The following is a 17,848-nucleotide window of genomic DNA, read 5'->3' as shown; positions in this document are numbered from 1 at the left end:
TCAAACACATCTGCTGGCAGCTCATCCATATATCAGCCCTTTGTGTAAAGGAGTGGCCCCTCAGGTTCCCTTTCATTCCTTCCCCTTTAACCTTAAAATGATCCCATGTAATCCTCGATTCTCTACACCTTGGAAAAAGACAGAGAGCATTAACCCTATCCGTACCCCTCGTGATTTTATATAGCTCGAAAAGGACTCCCTCAGTCTCTTACACGCTAAAGAAAAGGTCCCAGCTTGTCCAACCTCTCCCTATAACTCAGACCATTGGGTCCTGGCAACGTCTTTGTAAATTTCTTCTGCACTCTTTCTAATTTAATAACATCCTTCCCATAACAAGGTGACAAATCTGAACACAGTACTCCAAGTGTGGCCTTACCGAAGTCCTGTGTAACTGCAACCTAAAGTCCCAACTTCTCTACTCAATATCCTGCCTGATGAAGGCCAATGTGCCAAAAGCCTTCTTCTCTGCCCTGTCTACCTGTGACTCCACTCTTAGAGAACCGTGCACCTGAACACCAAGGTCCCTCTGCCCACTGCACCCCTTAAGACCCTCCCATTCACCATGAAACCCCTACGTTGATTTGAGTTTCCAAAATGCAAGACCTCACACTTCTATATTAAATTCCATTTGTCATTGCTCGGCTCATTTTCCACCTGATTAAGGTCCTGCTGCAACTTCTGATAAACATCCTCACTGATCATGCTCCCAATTACTTTAGTGTCATCTGCAAACTTACTAATCATACCTTGTACATTCTTAACCAAATCATAGATTACAGAGAGCAATGGACCAAGCCTCCGGTCTGACAAACATCCTTCCACTCAACCCTCTGCTTCCTACCATCAAGCCAACCGTGTATTCAATTGGCCAGCCCTCCCCCGCATTCCACGTGATTGAACCTTCCAGAGCAGCCTGCTATGTGGAACCTTATCAAAGGCCTTACTGAAATCCATAGAGACTACGTCTATCACTCTGGTCTCATCAAACGTCCTGGTAACTTCATCAAAGGACTCTAAGAAATTTGGGAAGCATGATCTCCCACTCACAAGTCTATGCTGACTGCTCCGAATCAAACCCTGTGTTAGTAATGGGTGCTGTGCTTCATTGAAAGATGATTCGAGTACATAAGTAAAGCCATCTTCCTGCTGTTGTAGAGCCTTGCTGAGAGAGCATTAGGGGCACTCTCTACAGATTTGATCTCCTTTGTAAGGAATGATCTCCTTACAACAGACACGGGTGATGGTAACATGGGGATAGAGTGAATAAGCTGAGTGTTTTATCTGTAGAGCTGTGAGAGACAAAGAAATTATGATGCTGAAACACGAGGAGTGGCAGCGATCACTTATTTCCAAAACAGACATTGACAGGGAGAGGAATTCCATACTTTACCCAGGATTGATTGGTTTGATTTACTGTCACGTGTACCTCAGTACAGGGAAACAATTTATTTATGAACAGTGGAGGAAGATCATAGTAAGCATGGCCAGGCAGATCATAGGGTGGAAGTAAACTTAGACAGAGTAAGGCACACAGGTTACACTGAACAGGACGTGTACTGGAAAAGATCAACATGAACACGATCAACATTATTTGAACTTAGAGAGTCCATTCATCAGTCTAACGTAGCTTACCTAATAGTTTATATGCCTAAATTAACTCTCCCCATGTTATTTTCAGTCGGTGAGTGAACCCTGTACTGAACATCAGATTGTTCACAATCCCCAACAGCAGCCACAATACCTTCCATCTGAAACAGGTAGCCATTCCCACCAGCTTCCGCCCAACATAGAGAACACCAGGCTGGCTTCTAAGAGATGGAAGGTGCCTTCTTGAGACTTCACACAAGACATATGGCTTCCTTGCTCACCACTAGAAAACCACGTTAAAGTCCCACGTGTGTATCATAAGCAACGGAGCCAGGAGGAACAACGTGGAGCAGTCTGTCTGTGCAGCCTCTGCTCCACTTGGTCATCATGTTAGAGCATCATTTAGGAGACACTTAAGACTGCCGATGCTGGAGATCAGAGTAGAGCATCATTGCTGGAAAAGCACAGCAGGTCAGGCAGCATCCGAGGACCAGGAGAATTGACATTTCGGGCATAAGACATTCATCAGGAATCAGCAAAAATTACCTCATTCTGCCCCCGTGTAAGTGCATTGAGGTGGGAATGGCGTCCTGCTGTTCCTGTGTAAGTGACTCAAGGGACTGACTAGCTTCTTCCTCGTCCAATTGGACTGGGCCAAGGGCCTGACTGGGTTACCCCTGGTTCCTGTTTGACAGCTCATTGTACTGAGTAGTATGACAATGCTGCAGCTTTAAGAGGTTATTTTGTCGGGGCTTCTTTTATGATCGTTACCAAGCTGGTTAGTTAAGACCACATGAGTAACAGCTAGGGAGGCCTTGTGTTTATTTTAATGCAGCATGAATGGGTGTGGCCAGCTCTCACAGATTAGGATCACTGGGTTTTGGTTTCTCAGTAACATCAGAAACTATTGGGGTCGCCACAGAGTTGGAAGCTTCAAGGAATCTTTCCTGGTTGCTACTCTCTCTGAATTTTCTCTTGATGCTGTTTTTAATTCCTGGATTGGAGAAATGTTTGCGACAAGCTGTGTCTGAATATTTCTTTTTGCCAGGGGCTGTGTTTATGGGATTTTCCTATATTGGAACAGTTCATTAGTAATAGTTCCTAGATCTATTATTCTGTAAACTTGTCCAATAAAATTACGTTATTCTAATTTCCTCTTTCTTAGGTTTCATTTTCTCTTTCGTGTTTAAGTAGATAGTCTTTTTCTTCACACCGAGTAGTTTGACCAGTCACATTGCATCTGGAACAGACACTTTACATTTCCTTTAAAGTTAAAAAACATTAGAATCTACGCTACCGCTTTCAAATATTTTCGAGGGGCTTCGGTGTGGCCCATCACATTAGACTCAATAGACAATAGACAATAGACAATAGATGCAGGAGTAGGCCATTCTGCCCTTCGAGCCTGCACCGCCATTCAATATGATCATGGCTGATCATTCCTAATTAGTATCCTGTTCCAGCCTTATCTCCATACCCCTTGACTCCACTATCTTTAAGAGCTCTATCCAATTCTTTCTTAAAAGAATCCAGAGACTGGGCCTCCACTGCCCTCTGGGGCAGAGCATTCCACACAGCCACCACTCTCTGGGTGAAGTAGTTTCTCCTCATCTCTGTCCTAAATGGTCTACCCCGTATTTTTAAGTTGTGTCCTCTGGTTCGGCACTCCCCCGTCAACGGAAATATGTTCCCTCCTGCCAGAGTGTCCAGTCCTTTCATAAGCCTATACGTTTCAATCAGATCCCCTCTCAGTCTTCTAAACTCAAGGGTATACAAGCCCAGTCGCTTCAGTCTTTCCGTGTAAGGCAATCCTGCCATTCCAGGAATTGACCTCGTGAACCTACGCTGCATTCCCTCAATAGCCAGAATGTCTTTCCTCAAATTTGGAGACCAGAACTGTACACAGTACTCCAGGTGTGGTCTCACCAGGGCCCTGTACAGCTGCAGAAGCACCTCTTTGCTTCTATACTCAATCCCTCTTGTTATGAAGGCCAGCATGCTATTAGCCTTCTTCACGACCTGCTGTACCTGCATGCTTGCCTTCATTGACTGGTGGACAAGAACACCCAGATCTCTCTGAACAGCCCCTTTACCTAATTTGATACCATTGAGGTAGTAATCTGCCTTCCTGTTCTTGCCACCAAAGTGGATAACCAGACATTTATCCACATTAAACTGCATCTGCCATGCATCTGCCCACTCACCTAACTTGTCCAGGTCACCCTGTAATCCCCTAACATCCTCATCACATTTCACCCTACCACCTAGCTTTGTGTCATCAGCAAATTTGCTAATGTTATTGCTGATACCAACTTCTATATCATTTACATATATTGTAAAAAGCTGCGGTCCCAGCACGGATCCCTGCGGTACCCCACTGGTCACTGCCTGCCATTTCGAAATGGAGCCGTTAATCACTACCCTTTGTTTCCTATTAGCCAACCAATTCTCTATCCAATCTAGTACTTTGCCCCCAATCCCGTGCGCCCTAATTTTACTCACTAACCTCTTGTGTGGGACTTTATCAAAAGCTTTCTGAAAGTTCAGGTACACTACATCCACTGGATCTCCCTCGTCCATCTTCCGAGTTACATCCTCAAAAAATTCAAGAAGATTAGTCAAGCATGATTTCCCCTTCATAAATCCATGCTGACTCTGTCCTATCCTGTTACTATTATCCAGATGTGCCGTAATTTCATCCTTTATAATAGACTCCAGCATCTTTCCCACCACTGAGGTCAGACTAACTGGTCTATAATTTCCTGCTTTCTCCCGCCCACCCTTCTTAAAAAGTGGCACAACATTAGCCGCCCTCCAATCCTCAGGAACCGACCCCGATTCTATTGAACTCTGGAAAATAATCACCAGCGCATCCACGATTTCCCGAGCCACCTCCTTCAGTACCCTGGGATGCAGGCCATCAGGTCCCGGAGACTTATCAACCTTCAGACCTAACAGTCTCTCCAACACCAAATCCTGGCAAATAGAAATTCCCTTAAGTTCAGGTCCTTCAGCCACTGTTACCTCAGGGAGATTGCTTGTGTCTTCACCAGTGAACACAGATCTGAAGTACCCATTTAATTCCTCTGCCATTTCTTCGTTCCCAGTAATATATTCCCCTGCTTCTGTCTTCAAGGGCCCAATTTTTGTCCTAAACATTTTTTTGCCTTGGACATACCTAAAAAAGCTTCTACTATCCTCCTTTATATTCTTGGCCAGTTTACCTTCGTACCTCATTTTTTCTCTGCGTATTTCCTTCTAACTAATCCTCTGTTGTTCTTTAAAAGCTTCCCAGTCCTCCGTTTTCCCGCTTATCTTCGCTAAGTTATACTTTTTCTCTTTTAACCTTATATGTTTCTTTACTTCCCTTGTCAGCCACGGCCGCCCATGACTCCTCCTGGGATGTTTCTTCCTTTTAGGAATGAACTGATCCTGCATCTTCTGCATTATACACAGAAATATCTGCCATTGTTCCTCCACGGTCTTCCCTGTTAAGGTATTAAACCATTGAACTTTGGCCAGTTGCTCCCTCATAGCTCCATATTTCCCTTTATTCAACTGAAATATTGTCACTTCAGATTGTACCCACTCCCTCTCAAATTGCAGATTGAAGCTTACTCCTTCTCTTCCTGAGTAATAGGCTGGAGGTACTGAATGGGGTGTCCCTGTTCTTCTCCAATAATATCAATGTGCTGAATGACTTCCTCATATTGCTGTGAAACCAGCGTGAGGTGTTGAATGAACTCTTGCTTTACTGTGGCAATGTGCAGTGCCCGCCAGTGCTATTACATGAATGTTACGGAAAATTTAACAGCACAAGTCTCAATGGAATCTGAATCCTGCTACACACGGACAAAGACCAGTTCAGGAGCTGACGGGGGACAAAATGTTCTGAACATTGTGGAATCTTCAGCGACCATCCCCACTTCTGATCTTATGGTGGGGAGTTTGGGGGCGGGGAGACATTGATGAAGCAGCTGAAGCTGTTTGTGAAGAGGAAGCTACCCTGAGGATCTCTCACAGAGGTGACCCAGGACTGAGATGATGACCATCTTCCTTTGTGCCATGTTTGACCCCAAACACTGGAGATGTTACTCTGATTCCCATTAAGTTCAGTTTTGTTAAGCTCCATTATGTCAACAGAAGGCAACCACTGCCTTGATATCAGGGCCAGTCATTTTTATCTGAATGCTTGTGACAACCTCTTTTGTTCACATCAATAAGCCATGATATAGGAGCAGCAAGTGTTTTCTTCAAACAGGTGGTATTGAATATCAGGATTTCTCTCCTCAAGGGTGTTCGGGGAGCTAGATGACTGAACGTATTTGAAGAGGAGGTAGATGGAAATTGATCTGTCAGAGAGTTCAGGGCTATGAAGAATTGGATATGAAAGAGGATTTGAGACGAAGAGCAGATCAGTCATGATCTTAAAGAAGGGCAAGGCAGGTTTGGGGGGTGAACAACATGCCCCTGTTTCTGATGTTCTCCCATTCTGTTATTGGAAAGTTAGTGGATGTTATTTTCATGAATGTTCTCTTATTGAATGTTGCAGACAGGGTGACCAGAGGATTTTGTGAGCCATCTCTGGGTGAGGTATGGGGGCTGTATTCACACTGAATCTGGGTGTACAACATGACCAACAAATGAAGCACAAGTTGCAGAGAAGGGAAGCTGTGTGAAGAGAGATGAGGGGCCTCTTTCGCACCCAGCCGGGGTTTTCCAATTACATTTCCCAATTCACTTCAAACCGTGTGGGACATAACTGAGGGGCTGAATGGTCTCCTGTGTTTCTGTGCAATAGGTTATAGGAGTAAGTAGCCTCCAACTGCTCCTGACTAGCAGGTTTGAGGGGCCTAATGGAACACGGGAACATGGGACTGAGGAGCAGGAGTGGGTCATTAGATACTTTGAGCCTTCTCCACCAGGCACTAAAATTGTAGCTGATCAGGGTGTGGTCTCAGCCCCACTTTCCTGGCTGCGTCCCATTTTGCACTTCTTTGTCTAATATTTAACTAACGCAGCTTTCAATCAATGTGAACATAGAGACAAGATAAACTTCCACTGAAGAGAATTCCGACTTGAAAGGTCCTTTCAGAATTATTCGTCATCCCTCTTATAGAATCAGAGAGTCATTCAGAATGGAAACAGACCCATTAGTCCAATCTGTTCACTCCGATCAGATATCAAATCTGATCTCGTCCCATTTGCCAGCATTTGGCCAACATTCCTCCTGTGATTGTACCCGCCTTCACCACTTCCTCTGACTGCACTTTCTGTACACACACCACTCTCTGTGTGAAATATTTACCTTCACAACCCTTCTAAATCATTCGTCCTCTCCCCTTCAACCTATGCCGTCTTGCTCCCCTATCCTTGGGAGCAGAACATGGCTGTTCAGAATATCCATGCCCCTGATGATTTTATAAACCTCTATAATGCTGCCTCTCAACCTCTGACACTCCAGGGGGAAACACCTCAACGTAATCAGCCTCTCCCTATAGCTCAAGCCTCCAGTCCTGGAACATACGTGTAAGACATTTTTGCAGAAAACCGAGTTGTATACAGTATTCTTAAAGTGGCCTCACCAACATCCTGTACAGATGCACCCTACCACCACAACTCCTATACTCAATGCTCTGACTGATTAAGGCAAATGTGCCAAATGTGTTCTGCACCACTCTGTCTACCTGCGACTCACTGCTACAGGTAATCATGTACGTAAACATCAGTAGGTTAACATGATGGTAGTGCCAGCAGATAGGAGGATCAGTGATACATTGATCATTATTGAGATTAGATTGTGTTGGGAATATGAGCTTAACATGTCAGAAAGGGAAATCAAATCAATGGGTTCAGGCTGGTTAATATACAGAATAACAGATAGCCCGGAGTGAGTTACAGACTGGAATCTAATCGTGGGGGTTCAGGTGGTTAATATCCAGAATACCAGATACCCAGAAGTGAGTTACAATCTGGAATCTAATCAAGGGGTTCAGGGTGCTTTATATACGAATAACAGATACCCCGAGTGAGTTACAGCCTGGATCCTAATCGAGGGGTTCATGGTGATTTATATACAGAATAACAGGTAGCCCGCATTAAGTTAAAGCCTGGAATCTAATTGCATGGTTCAGGGTGGTTTATATACAGAATAACAGATAGCTTGGAATGTGTTACAGATTGGAACCTAATCGAGGGGTTCAGGGTGGTTTATTATAGAATAACAGATAGCCTGGAGTGTGTTGCAGATTGGAAACTAATCGGGGGATTTAAGATGGTTTATGTACAGAATAACAGATACCCTGGAGTTAGTTACAGCCTGGAATCTAATCGAGGGGTCCAGGGAGTTTTAGATACAGAATAACAGATAGCCAGGAGGGAGTTACAGCCTGGAATCTAATCGAGGGATATGTTAACCTTTTTATGTGCAATAACTTGTAACTGGGAGTGAGTCACAAAGTGTACTATTGGCCAAGTGGTTTCAAATCTTGACTCACATAAACCGAATGCAGTCACAAACTACACAACTTTACTGACTCCCAACTTTCCTTGTTTGAGGACTATACTCCTCTGTTTTCCCCTTTCACTGAAATTATTAATATACCTTTTACACTGAACTGTCATTCTGGTGAAAGTGCTGCCTATCTCTCACTGTCTCATTTATCTTCAATCCTGTTGAAAGATACTTAAACCAACAGATGCACAAAGTTCCGGAAAGAGCTTTGTTCAATTGCAGGTGCATTATTTTCTGTTATTTGTAGACAACACACAATTTGAACCCACAGAAGGTCAGTGTGGGATTTGAGAAACCCTTCAATTTGGGATAACGCGTCGCCTGGCAAAATTCTGATCCAACGCTGCAAAACTACAATTCAGTGGCTGAGCTCTATCAGGTTTTGTATAATATGTTTCTCTCATATATTAGGAGCTTGGAAAGTAAGGCAGACCTTACTAAAATGTCACATTGTCTCTCCGCATTCACTGTAAACAAGTTCTGGAAATTGCATTTTAAGCACCTTCAAAGAGCTCTCTCCATTTCCTATCTCTGCTGGCATCAATGAATGGAAATGGCTTTTGACACATTGCCACCTCTCCCTTGCTGAAAGTATTCTTGACACAAATCAGTCAGGCAGACATTTTAGATTTGTCCACAGCCACCATTTTATATCAGCAAAACGATGACATTGACTTTATAAATAAGGAAAAGCAAGAAAGACTGGCAACATCAATACAGTTTGAAAATATATAAAATATTGAACATGCACACAGAATCACAGACACATAGAATCACACACACAGAGATACAGACACCTTCCAGGAGCTGTCTCCATTTCCGATCTTGCAAGAGAATTCATGTTATGGTGATGCATTCATGCAGGACAGTAAACAGCATTGGAGACTTTCCCCATTGTGACAGAAATTCAGCCCCAATCTGAAACTTGAAGATATGTAACAGGACAGAAATGAACCAGCAGCTTTCTGTGTTCCTGGTCCCAATGTAACATTTGACCATTTAGTTTATCTTGTCTTCTGTCTAACATCCAACAAGGATCACTTCACAGATCCAATAACAGATCCCCAGGAATGAGTTCCAGACTGGAATCTAATAGAGGGGTTTAGGGTTTACATACAGCATAAGAGATACCCAGGAGTGAGGGACAGAGTGGAATCTAATCGAGAGGTTTGAGGTGCTTTACATACAGAATAACAGATAACAAGTAGTGAGTCACAAAACCGCGGAGTCATACAGTCATAGAGATGTACAGCATGGAAATAGTCCCTTTGGTCCAACCCGTCTATGCCGACCAGATATCCTAACCTACTCTAGACTCTTTTTCAAACACTTGGCCCATCTCCCTCCAAATCTTCCGATTCCTATACCCATCGAGCTGCATTTTAAGTGTTGCAATTTTACCAGCTCCCACCACTTCCTCTGACAGTTTATTCCATTCATGTACCACCCTCTGACTGAACAAGTTGCCCCTTAGGTCTCTTTCATATTACCTCTCACACTAAACCTATGCCCTCTAGTTCTGGACTCCCCTACACCGAGGAAAAGGCTTTGTCTAGTTATCCTATCCATGCCCGTCATGATTTTATAAAACTCAATAAGGTCACCCATCAGCCTCTGATGCTCCAGGGAAAACAGCCCCAGCCTAATCAGCCTCTCCCTGTAGCTCAAATCCTCTAACCCGGGCAACCTCCTTGTAAATCTTTTGTGAACCCTTCAAAGTTTCACAACATCCTTCCGATAGGAAGGAGGCCAGAATTGCACGCCATATTCCAACAGTGGCCTAACCCATGTCCAGTCCAGCCACAACATGACCTCTCAATGCCGATACTCTGACCAATAAAGGAAAGCACACAAAACGCTGCCTTCATTATCTTATCCACCTGCCACTCTACTCTCACGGAACTACGAACCTGCAGTTCAAAGTCTCTTTATTCAGCAACTCTCTCTCGGACCTGACCATTAAGTGCATAAATCCTGCTCAAATTTGCTTTCCCAAAATGCAGCTCCTCGTGTTTATCGAAGTGGAATAGAATTGAAGGTTTTGGGGTGTTTTTGAAACATGTCAGTCACACATACATGGAAGTGAGTTACACGTTGGAATCTCATCGAGAGGGATCCGGGTGATTCATACAATCCCGACCGTGGGGAAACAAACCCTTCAGCCCAACAAGACCACACTGACCCACAGAAGAATAACCCATCCAGATCCATTTCCCCACATTTACCCCTGGCTAATGCAACTCACCTACACATCCCTGAATACCAATTTTAACAGGGTTTGGATTGAATGATTAATATACAAACTAACAGATACCCAGGAGAGTGATACAGACTGGAATCTAATCAAACGATTGAAGTGGCTAATGTACAGACTCCCTTAAAATTGGAAGTCAGTTACAGATTGGAATTTTATCAAGGGGATTCGGGATGATTTTGTGTACAATAACAGATACCCCAGAGTGTGTTACAGACTGGAATCTAATCGAGGGTTTCAGTGTGGTTTATATGCAGAATAACAGGTAGCCCGGAGTGAGTTATAGAGTTACAGAATCATCGAGAGGTACAGGATGGAAACAGACCCTTCGGTCCAACCTGTCAATGCTGACCAGATATCCTAACCCAATCTAGTTCCACCTGCCAGCACCGAGCCCATATCCCTCCAAACCGTTCCTATTCATATACTCATCCAAATTCCTCTCAAAAGTTGCAATTGTACCAGCCTCCACCACTTCCTCTGGCAGCTCACTCTATACACGTACCACCTTCTGCGTGAAAAAGTTGTCCCTTAGTCTCTTTCATATCTTTCCCCTCTCAAACTAAACCTATGCCCTCTAGTTCTGGACTCCCTCATCCCAGGGTAAACGTCGATAAGGTCACTCCTCAGCGTCCAACACTCCCGGGAAAACAGTCCCAGACTGTTCAGCCTCTCCCTGTAGCTCAAATCCTTCAACCCTGGCAACATCCTTGTAAATCTTTTCTGAACCCTTTCAAGTTTCACAACATCTTTCCGATAGGCAGGAGACCAGAATTGCATGCAATATTCCAAAAGTGACCTAACCAATGTCCTGTAAAGCCACAACATGACCTCCCAACTCCTGTACTCGGTACTCTGACCAATAAACGAAAGCATACTAAACGCCTTCTTCACGATCTTATCTACCCACGACTCCACTCTCAAGGAACTATGAACCTGCGCTCCAAGGTCTCTTTGTGCAGCAACACACCCTTGGACCTTACCATTAAATGTCGAAGTCCTGCTAAGATTTGCTTTCCCAAAATGCAGCACCTCGCATTTATCTGAATTAAACTCCATCTGTCACTTCTCAGCCCATTGGCCCATCTGGTCCAGATCCTGTTGTAATCTGAGGAAACCCTCTTCGCTGTCCACTACACCTGCAATTTTGGTGTCATCTCCAAACTTACTAACTGTACCTCTTATGCTCGCATCCAAATCATTTATATATATGACAAAAAGTAGAGGGCCCAACACTGATCCTTGTGGCACTCCACTGGTCACAGGCCTCCAGTCTGAAAAACAACTCTCCACCACCACCCTCTGTCTTCTACCTTTGAGTCAGTTCTGTATCGAAATGGCTACTTCTCCCTGTATTCCATGAGATCTAACCTTGCTAATCAGTCTCCCATGGGGAACCTTGTCGAATGCCTTACTGAAATTCATATGGATCACATCTACTGCACTGCCCTCATCAATCTTCTTTGTTACTTGTTCAAAACATTCAATCAAGTTTGTGAGACATGATTTCCCACGCACAAAGCCATCTTTACTATCCCGAATCAGTCCTTGCCTTTCCAACTTCATGTACATCCTGTCCCTGTAGTTTATTAACCTAAATTCACTCTCCCCATGTTATTGTGCAGTCGGCGTGTGAACCCTGTACTGAACGTCAGGTTGCTCACAATCCCCAACAGCAGCCACATTACCTTCCATCTGAAACAGGTAGCCATTCCCATCAGCTTCCTCCCTACACAGAGAATACCAGGCTGTCTTCGTGGAGATGAAAGATGCCTTCTTGAGACTTCACACAAGACATATGGCTTTCCTCCTCACCACGAGAAAACCATGTTAAAGTCCCACATGTTTAACATGAGCAACGGAGCCACGAGGATCAACGTGGAACAGTCTGTCTGTGCAGCCTCTGCCCCACTTGTTCATCATGTTAGAGCATCATTTAGGAAACACTTAAGACTGCCAATGCTGGAGATCAGAGTAGAGAGTCGATTGCTGGAAACGCACAGCGGGTCAGACAGCATCCTGAAGCAGGAGAATCGACGTATTGGGCATAAGCCATTCATCAGGAATCAGCTTCAATTACCTTATTCTGCCACCGTGTAAGTGCATTGAGGTGAGAATGGCCTCCTGCTGTTCCTGTATAAGTGACTCAAGGGACTGACTGGCTTCTTCCTTGTCCAATTGGGCAGGGCCAAGGGCCTGACTGGGTTATCCCTGGTTTCTGTTTGACAGCTCGATGTCGTGACAAGTGTGACAATGCAGCAGCTTTAAGAGGTTATTTTGTCCGGGTTTCTTTTAAGAGAGATTGAACGATTGTTACCAAGCTGATTAGTTAAGACCACTTGAGTAACAGCTAGGGAGGCCTTGGGTTTATTTTAATGCAGCCTGAATGGGTGTGGCCAGCTCTCACAGATTAGGATCTCTGGGTTTTGGTTTCTCAGTGACATCAGAAACTATGGGGTCTCCACAGAGTTGGAAGCTTCAGGGAATGTCTCCTGGCTGCTACTCTCTCTGAATTTTCTCTTGATGCTGTTTATAATTCCTGGATTGTAGAAATGTTTGTGACATTCTGTGTCTGAATATTTATTTTTGCCAAGGGCTGTGTTTATGGGATTTCCCTATATTGGAACAGTTCATTAGTAATAGTTCCTAGATCTAATATTCTGTTAAGCTGTCCAATACAAGTACGTTATTCTAAATTCCTCTTTCTGTGGTATTATTTCTTCTTTCGTGTTGAAATGGATGGTATTTTGCTACACACTGAGTAGTTTGACCAGTCACATTGCATCTGGAACAGAAACTTTACATTTCCTTTAAAATAAGAAAATATTCGAGTCTAGGCTATTGCCGTCAAATATTTTCGAGGGGCTCTGGTGTGGTCCATCACACTAGACTCCTTCTCTTCCTGAGTAATAGGCTGGAGGCACTGAATGGGCTATCCCTGTTCTTCTCCAATAATGTCAATGGACTGAATGGCTTCCTCATATTTATGTGAAACCAGCCTGAGGTGCTGAATGAACTCTTGTTTTACTGTGGCAATGCGCAGTGTCAGACAGTGCTGTTACATGAATGTTACTGATACTTTAACAGCACAAACCTTAATGGAGCCTGGGTCTTGCTGCACACGGACACAGACCAGTTCAGGAGCTGACGGGGGACAAAATGTTCTGAACATTGTGGAATCTTCAGCGACCATCCCCACTTCTGATCTTATGGTGGGGAGGTTGGGGGCGGGGAGACATTGATGAAGCAGCTGAAGCTGTTTGTGAAGAGGAAGCTACCCTGAGGATCTCTCACAGAGGTGACCCAGGACTGAGATGATGACCATCTTCCTTTGTGCCATGTTTGACCCCAAACACTGGAGAGGTTACTCTGATTCCCATTAAGTCCAGTTTTGTTAAGCTCCTTTATGTCAACAGAAGGCAACCACTGCCTTGATATCAGGGCCAGTCATTTTTATCTGAACCCCTTTCTCAACCTCTTTTGTTCACATCAATAAGCCATGATATAGGAGCAGCAAGTGTTTTCTTCAAACAGGTGGTATTGAATGTCAGGATTTCTCTTCTAAAGAGTGTTCGGGGAGGTAGATGACTGAAAGTATTTGAAGAAGAGGTAGATGGATATTGACCTGAAAGAGAGGTGAGGGCTATGAAGAATTGGGTATGAAAGAGGATATGAGGCCAGGAGCAGATCAGCCATGATTGTAGTGAAGGGCAAGGTAGGTTTGGGGAGTGAACGACCTGCCCCTGTTTCTGATGTTCTCACATTCTGTTATTGGAGCGTTAGTGGGTGTTATTTTCATGGATGTCTATTATTGCATACTGCAGTCAGGGAGGCCAGAGGATTCTGTGAGCCATCTCTGGGTGAGGTATGGGGGCTGTATTCACACTGAATCTGGGTCTACATCATGACCAACAAATGGAGCAGAAGCTGCAGATAGGGAAAGCTTTCTAAAAGAGAGATGATGGGCCTCTTTCTTACCCAGCCTGGATTTTCCAATTACATTTCTCAAATCATCTCAAACCGTGTGGGACAGTACTGAGGGACTGAGTGGTCGCCTGTGTTTCTGTGCAACAGATTATAGGAGTAAGTCGCCTCCAACTATTCCTGGATAGCAGGTTTGAGGGGCTGAATGGAACACAGGAACATGGGACTGAGGAGCAGGAGTGGGTCATTAGATACTTTGAGCCTCCTCCACCAGGCACTAAAATTGTAGCTGATCAGGTTGTGGTCTCAGCCCCACTTTCCTGTCTGCGTCCCATTGTGCATGACTCACTTCTTTCTCAAATATTTAACTAACGCAGCTTTCAATCAATGTGAACATCGAGACACGATAACCTTCCACTGAAGAGAATTCCGACGAAAGGTCCTTTCAGAATTATTCGTCATGCCTCTTATAGAATCAGAGAGTCATGCAGAACGGAAACAGACCCATTAATCCAATCTGTTCACTCCGACCAGATATCAAATCTGATCTCGTCCCATTTGCCAGCATTTGGTAAATATCCCTCCTCTTTCACATACTTTTTAAATGTGCGATTGTAACCGCCTTCACCACTTCCTCAGACAGCACTTCCTGTACACACACCACTCTCTGTGTGAAACATTTATCTTCAGGTCTCTTCCAAACCATTCGCCCTCTCCCCTTCAACCTATGCCCACTTTGTTCTGGACCCCCCTACCCTGGAGAGCAGAACGTGGCTGTTCAGAATATCCATGTCCCTGATGGTTTTATATACCTCCATAATGTCACCCCTCAACCTCTGACACTCCAGGGAGAAACACCTCAACCTAACCAGCCTCTCCCTAAAGCTCAAACCTCCAGTCGTGGGACATCCATATCAGTCATTTCTGCAGAAAACCGAGTTGTACGCAGTATTCTTAAAGTGGCCTCACCAACGTCCTGTACAGATACAACATACCACCACAACTCCTATACTCAATGCTCTGACTGATTAAGGCAAATGTGCCAAATATGTTCTGCACCACACTGTCTACCTGCGATTCCACTTTCAAGGAACAATGTCCCTGCAGTCCTCAGTCCCTTTGTTCCACAACACGCCCCAGGACCTGACCATGAAGTATATAATGTCTGCCCTGATTTGCATTCCCAAAATGCAAAGCTTCATATTTATCTAAATTAAACTTCATCTGTTACTCCTTGTCCCTTTGTCCCATCTAATTGCGGTCTTGTTGTACTCTGAGATAATCTGCTACACCACCTTTCTGATGTCATCTGTAACCTTACTAACTATGGCCCAATATTCACATTTAAATCCTTTACATAAATGATGAAATGCAGTGAACTCAGCACTGATTCTTACAGCACACTGCTGCTCACAAGCCTCCAGGCTGAAAAATATCCCTCTTCCTTCAAGCCATTTGTGACCAGCTTCCTCTGTGTCCCATGTGACTGAAACTTACTAATCTGTCTACTAATCAGAATGAAATACTAGCTATGAAGAGGGGCTGAATATGTTAGGTTTATTTTCACTCGATAAAAGGAGATTGAGGGGGAACCTTATTGAGATTTACAAAATCATGAAGGGTATAGCCAGTGTGGATAGAGACAAGCTTTTTCCCATGATGAAGGATTCAATAACGAGAGGTCATGCTTTCAAAGTAAGAGGTGGGATGTTTAAGGGGGATGCACGCGGTAAGTATTTCACACAGAGGGTGGTGGGCATTTGGAACGCGTTGCTAGCAGAGGTGGTAGAGGCAGGCACGGTCGATTCATTTAAGATACGTCTGGACAGATGCATGAGTAGGTGGGGAGCAGAGGGATACAGATGCTTAGGAATTGGCCGACAGATTTAGACAGTACATTTGGATCGGCTCAGGTTTGGAGGGCGTAGGCCCTGTTCCTGGGCTGTAAATTTTCTTTGCTCTTTGTTCTTTAAATGAACATCTTGCTGATGTCATTATAGACAACGTATACCAAATTTCCTTCATCAATCGTCGTTGTCACCTCTTCAAAAAACTCAACCAAATTAATGAGACATGATTTCCCATGCAGAAAGCCATGTTGTCTACTCCGATCAGCCCTTGCCTTCCAAAATGTATGTAAATCGTGTCCCTCAGAATCCCCTCCAACAACTTACCCACCACTGACATCAGGCTCACCGGTCTATAGTTCCCCGACTTTTTTGGATCACTGCTTCCTTTTCTCGTCCCACTCCTCCACTGCTCACAACAAATGTTAAATGTAACCAGGTTGGTGATATGGCCGAAGATATTTGTCTCAGACTGGGTCAGGGTCAGTTTTAGGAATAAGTCAGGCTAGTTTCTTTAATCTGCTAAAACAACACGTTTATGAACCAGAGCAATGTTACTCAAACTATGATGGAAAGATGAATGGCAAACTGTTTGGGTATTGCAATTATATAATCAATATTTCCCTTTCTGAAAATGCTGACACACACACACACACACACACACACACACACACACACACACAGACACACACACACACACACACACACATACAAATCTCTGCAATTTTAACTTGAAATAACATGGTCCAAATATTATTGGAACTCATGACAAAGGAAAAATTGTTAGATTGTCCAAAACCTTATTCTGTTTCTGAAGATATTGTACTCACACAGCTGCTAGCAATGGGATTTCATCCTGGGAGAGTTGGGATTTGGCTGAATTCCCTTTGCTTTAGGCAGTGAGTAGATTCCAGTGAATTCTGGTTAGGGATCTTCCAAAGGGTGGCACGGTGGTTAGCACTGCTGCCTCACAGCACCAGGGACTTGTGTTCGATTCCAGCCTTGGGTGACTGTCTGTGTGGAGTTTGCACATTCTCCCCTTGTCTGTGTGAGCTTCTAATTGGTGATCCAGTTTCCTACCACAAACTGTGTAGGCTCGGTGGATTGGTCATGCTAAATTGTCTGTAGTGTTCAGAGATTTCTAGGTTATGTGCAATAGTCAGGGGTAAATATAGAGAAATGGGTTGGGAAGGTTGGTATGAACTTGTTGGGCCAAAGGGCCTGTGTCAACACTGCAGGGATTCCATAAAAATAAGAACGGTAACGATGACTGTAGAGGTTTTTTTTTAGCTCGCACACATTGCTGTGATGAGGAACAATGAATGAGAGAGAGTGTAATAGGCCATTCCTTCTCAGGCAGATTACATTTTCTCTCTCTCTGAGTTGAATCACACAGTAATGTCATCCTCTCCCAAACTGGACCATGTGAGGTCTCCTTGTACATTGTCCAAACTATGTCTCCATCACATTCCCTGTTCCATGAAGGTGCATCATTGCTGCTGTCATACACAGTGCCATACCCTGAGCAGAAAATGGTCTCGGCCGATTTGAAGATATTTTTATATGTCCCTGCATCATTAAAAAATTAAAAAAATTAATTTATTCAGAATACCTGTGTTAAACTGAATGCATTTTCAAAAGAAATACAGAAATTGCTGGAAAAGTTCGCCAGGTCTCTCAGTACCCTGATGCAGTAGTTGTACCAGCCTCCACCACTTCCTC

The sequence above is a fragment of the Chiloscyllium punctatum genome, chromosome 7, assembly GCF_047496795.1.
Source record: "Chiloscyllium punctatum isolate Juve2018m chromosome 7, sChiPun1.3, whole genome shotgun sequence".
Classification (NCBI taxonomy): Eukaryota; Metazoa; Chordata; class Chondrichthyes; order Orectolobiformes; family Hemiscylliidae; genus Chiloscyllium; species Chiloscyllium punctatum.
Note: the sequence above shows the minus strand (reverse complement) of the source record.